The following is a 5,482-nucleotide window of genomic DNA, read 5'->3' as shown; positions in this document are numbered from 1 at the left end:
CTCAAGAAAGTGCATAAATCAATCGAAAACAAAAGAAAAAGGCTAGTGAAACTAGGCTAAGATGACTTGTCATCACTCTCCAGGAACCCTTCGTCACAAAAGCAATGGCTAAGCAAGATGTCTTTGAGGTATCCGGATTAGACCTCGGATGGATGAACCCCCTAATCGAAGACATAAAATTCGACATCCTACTCAAAGAGAAAAAAGAGGCCAAGAAAATTTGGAGGGAGGCACAAAACTACACATTGGTAAAAAATATCCTTTATAAAAGAGGGATATCCACACCATTATTGAAATGTGTCCCGACCTCAAAAACAACAGAAGTACTAGAGGAGATTCACAATGGTATCTGCGAGAACCATCTCGGAGCAAGGTCTTTGGCTAGGAAAGTAATCTGAGCCAGATTTTACTAGCCGACCTTGCAGAAAGATGCCACCGAGTTTCTAAAGAAGTGTGAGCCATGCCAATTGCATGCTAACTTCCATGTCGCTTCCCCTGTGGAACTCATAAGCATAACTTCTCCATGACCATTTGCAAAATGGGGGTTGCACCTACATGGACCCTTCCCCCAGGTGCCTGGACAAGTAAAGTACCTAATAGTGGGGGTAGACTACTTTACAAATTGGATTGAAGCAGAGCCATTGGCCACTATCACAACCCAGAGAAGTCAGAAGCTCCTCTACAAGAATATCATTACAAGGTACGGAGTTTCCCACTCCATCACCACTAATAATGGTACCTAGTTCACCGACTCTACATTTAGAAACCTAGTAGCCAACATGAAGATCAAGCATCAGTTCACCTCGGTGGAACACCCCCAAGCAAATGGACAAGTTGAGGTAGCCAACAAAGTCATACTGGCCGGGTTAAAGAAAAGGCTACAAGATGCAAAGAGAGCTTGGGCTGAAGAACTCCCTCAAGTACTATGGGCATATCGGACTATGCCCCAGTCTGCAACAGAAGAAACATCCTTCCGACTTGCTTATGGTATAGAAGCCATGATATCAGTCGAAATCAACGAGCAAAGTCCAAGGGTGAGATTCTATGATGAAGTCGACAACATTCAAGCACATAAAGAAGAACTTGAATTACTCCTTGAAATCCGAGAATAAGCCCAGATAAGAGAAGTAGCGCTGAAGCAAAGGATGATGAACAGATACAACAAGAAAGTCATTCGAAGAGCCTTCACCTCAGACGACTTGGTCTTGATTAGAAATAAAATCGGGGTTAACAAGCCGGGTGAAGGAAAGCTCGCTGCTAATTGGAAATGGCCATATAAGATAAGTGAGGTCCTAGGAAAATGATACTACAAAGTCTCCGAGTTGAGTGGAGCCGAGCTCCCAAGGTCGTGGCATGCTTGTAACATAAAGAGGTACTATAGCTAAAAGCGAACTCCACTCCCTGATGTATTATTTTTTCCGACTTCGTGGTTTTTTCCCAGAGAGAGGGTTTTCCTGAAGGGGGTTTTAACGAGGTATCAAAGTGGAGGTTAAGGGGTAATAATTCTTAAAATCCCTTAGTAGCTAAGGATAAAAAAATTACCTCCATCTAGATTTATTTCATCTCTGTATAATTCCTCTACTGTCACTGTTTATTCTACGAAACGCACCGACTTAAGCTCAAAAAAATGTCAAAATCCCATGACCGACCTATGTGGTCGTCAGGATAAAACGACGAGGTACAGGACGGTGTAAAGAGGTTATGAAAGACGATCATAATAAACTCAGTATCTCAACCACTAGAATGACTACCTAGTCAGAGAATCCGAGAAAATCAAAATGCATCGCAAAAATAACCTAAGTTACAAAAACAAATTCAATAAAATTGAAGGAACACAAAAGAGATAAGAAAAATCCCTCAGAAGGAAAGGCAGTTTCGAAGTCTTCGAAAAAAGATCACGATAAACTTAGACAGGAAAACAGCTGGCCTAGTAAAAAGGTTTTTCAAAAACCAAAAAGGGTTTTTCATAAGAACCTAATAAAAGATTTAAAACGAAGCATGCACACGTAAAGAATTTTTTAAGCCCTTATCCAAAAAAGGGTTATCAAACAGCGTAATTTTTTGCTAATGGCCAAAAAAGGCCAAAAGTGTCAAGGACCACCAACACAAACAAATATAAAAATAAATAAAAATTGTTCAAAGAAGGGCCCACAAGCCGGGCCCTAACATAGCTGAATCACTGGGAAGGTAGATTGGGGGCATCCAAGGGAGAGGAACTCGGATCGGAAGCAGAAGTTGGAGCGATCTCTTCAGCAGTAGTAGTCGGAGCCTCTGAAGACCCCAATGTAACTGCTCCCATGTGTAAATGCGAAAACTCCAACGGACACGACGAACAATCTTGTCAAGATGGAGGGGAGAAAGGTCCAATTCAGGAGCGATAACTCCGACTTGTTCCTTAAAAATCCTCCAGGCCTCCTCCGAGCTCTCCGCCACAGAATCCTCCAAGTCCTGATAGGCCTCCCGGTTTAACTCCAACTGCTTCTGAAGGTCAATATTCTCAATAAAGAGCTTAACATAGTTTTGCTCCGCCTTCTCCTTCAGGCCCTCTGCCATGGCGCATTGGCCCACCAGCTTCTTCTCCCTCTTCTGAAGCCGGGCCTACTTCTCCTTCAACCACTCAACCTCCCCCTGAAGCCGTTTTTCCTCTTCTTGATAAAGGGCAATCCTCCCCTGAAGCTCATCAATAGTTTTTTGGGAAGAACCCAAAGAACTAAGAGAATTTTTGTCCAGGATATCAAGAAGAGCAGTACAGACTCCAGCAGTCCGAACACCCCCCCGAACCAGAATCTGAAGATGGTTTTGAAGGGAAGCATCATCCATAGCAATTTGGCTATGAGAAAAGATGTGCTTCCGGACGAATTTAGGACTATCAAAGTTAGCTTCCCCAGAAGGAGAAGAACCAGACTCTGAGGTCTTGCGTTTTTTCTTTTTCGGTTCGGGAGGAGGTCGAACTGAGGGGATAGGAGGAGGAAGAGGAGGAGTAGAGGCAGTAGTTACCACAACTTCACGAGGAGGAGGAGGAGGAGTGCCAGCAGCCCTAGTCACATCAGCTCGGGCACGAGCCCTTCTCTTGGTGTCCTGGACCTTCTGATAAGAGGCACTCGATCTGCTATTCACCATTTCTAAAAAGAAGAAATAAACAAACAATTAGTCTACAAGTCGGAAAAACATCACAAGTCGGAATCTTCATAAACGACCACAAAAAACTACCTAGCTGGGATTGCACGAAATTCGGAGAACCCAGAACAAACTTCTTAGTATCCAAATTAGGGGCTCTCCCCCAAGCTTCTCGGAAGAACCCCACTACAGCCTCCTCAACCTTGTCTAAGTCATCCAGGCCATACTTCTCTATAGGAGAGGCCTCTAACCAGTAAAGAGGAAAGCGAGGAATGGAGTTTTCGTCAAGGAAAAAAGGATGGTGACCCTCTACGGCTTGGATCTTGAAGAAAAAATTTTTGAAATCATGAAAGGAATCGTCAAAAATAGAGAAACTTTTCGACCTTGAATGGCCCGGAAAGATATCCACTACTGCTTATTGTTTTGCCCACTAAAGGGCTTGGTCAGATGAAAAAGATAAAAAAGATCTTTGTGGAGGTCGGAAAGTCCAGCTCTCGGCTGACAAGCTGATAAATTTTCATAAAACCCCAAGAATTGGGGTAAAGTTGAGTGGGAGCAACTCGACAATGGGACAACACTCCCATTTCAAAGTTAGAAAAAGGCAAAGAAACTCCTAGACGGGTAAAGAAGCAATCATACATAAAGAAAAAGTGGAGGTCAGAGTCAGTAACCCTGCCACAATAGACCCGGTCTTCAGGACCCGGGACCAACAGTTTGTATTTAGGCTCATCAGCCTCTAAGCTACAAATTCTATGGTGAACACAAAGTAGGTCAGGTAGTCGGTATCTACTAGAGGTTCCTCCTCAAGCACGGTGTCATCTACCCACCTTGACAGAGATTCAGGGATATGGGAAGACATCTTTCCAATAAAAGAAAGTATGTGAAAAAGAAACAAGACCTACAAAGAAAAAAAAAATCATCAAGAATCAGGACTCCCCCCAAGACAAAGCAGACTCTCCTCAAAAAGACAAAATAAAAGAACCACCAAGCGCGACAAAATTAACTTGCGAGCGTTATAAGCAAAGGAATAGTAAAAAAGCACAAAAAAATCCTTCAATATGCAAAACAAAACACAAACATAAACGACATAAGAGGAAAAGAAAAAGACTAACCTTTGTCTGCGAAAGTAAGGAGAAGCAGGTACGGCAACAACGAAGCACTTCGAGAAGGAAAGCAAGGTTTTTTTCTTTTGAAATGAGAAGAGCAAAGAGAGTAGGAAAGAAGCTTTAGAAGACAAAAGAAAACAGAGAAAAAAAGAGGGAAAAGTATTTATAACACGTTAGGGGCATAGTGGTAAATTGACACGATCATTAAAGAAATGCACCGTTACCAATGTAACTGCTCCCACGTGTAAATGTGAAACCCCAACGGATGCGATGTTTGATTAGACACAACGGTTGAGAAATTTAAAATCACGCCGGTTTTAAAAATCACGTCGGCTATAAACCCGAGCTCAATACTCGAATCCAACTCATTAGCAAAAGAGATCGAACTCGAGTAGGGGCATTGTTCATACCCTGACCCAACACTATGGCTCAGGTCCAAATAAACCAAAAAGGCCCAATCCTTACCCGCCGACCTCCTCAGAAGAGGTCGGATTCGACACAGACTCCTTCCCAAAGAAGTCGGGCTCGATGGATAGCTGGCAGATAACACTTATTCAAGTAAATAACTGCCCCTAAAACCTCTCAACCCACTTCCAGGAGCCATATCTCAACTATTCTAAGATAAAGGGACGGTTATCCACCCTCAGAAGTGGAACTACTCCAACGGTGGTTATTGGATCACCACTATAAATACACTGACACCCCTCAGGTATCTCTAAATGCCAATATTCTCTAAACTTGTTAAACCCCTTGCTAACTTAGGCATTTGAGTATTTTTGTAGGTACCACCCCCCTTTCCTTCAAAGCACACAATTCGGACGGCGTCTCCCGAGCGTTAACAAGTCAGAGGCCACCTTCCACTGACGTTTGGGCTAATCCTTTAAGTCTAACTCACCAACTTTCATTATAATTTATCTAAAATATATTTTATTTTATATATATATCGTGTCCCCGTATCTTATAAAAATATTAAATTTGTGTGTCCGCGTATTCCGTGTCGTGTCCATGCATCTTAGGTGAAGAATATTTCAGTAGTATGTTGACTATTTTCCTTGGACTAACATTATTAATTCATACTTCATAGTAATATAATGTTGCACAATATGATTTTTATTTTTTATACATAATAATATAAAGGTGGTTTTTGAAGTTGCAAAAGCTATTTTTGTTTAATTCTAACATGTTATCGTCAAACTATGTATTTTCTGTTGTATTACACTCTGAATACATAAATTTATCGAGAGTTTGACGACTTTAAC

The 5,482-nt window shown here is 41.9% G+C and overlaps 1 long non-coding RNA gene across 1 annotated transcript in view; it reads left to right on the top strand.

Annotated features, from left to right (window-relative positions):
• LOC110263135 overlaps positions 2,477 to 5,482 on the top strand; it is a 13,664-nt gene continuing 10,658 nt past the window's right edge. Inside the window, exons 1-2 of the long non-coding RNA XR_002348268.1 lie at positions 2,477 to 2,487; positions 4,292 to 4,295. This is a non-coding gene — a long non-coding RNA (uncharacterized LOC110263135). The remainder of the gene's footprint in view (positions 2,488 to 4,291; positions 4,296 to 5,482) is intronic.

This window comes from Arachis ipaensis, chromosome B06 (genome assembly GCF_000816755.2).
Source record: "Arachis ipaensis cultivar K30076 chromosome B06, Araip1.1, whole genome shotgun sequence".
NCBI lineage: Eukaryota > Viridiplantae > Streptophyta > Magnoliopsida > Fabales > Fabaceae > Arachis > Arachis ipaensis.
Note: the sequence above shows the minus strand (reverse complement) of the source record. Positions and strands in the feature narration are given on the sequence as shown.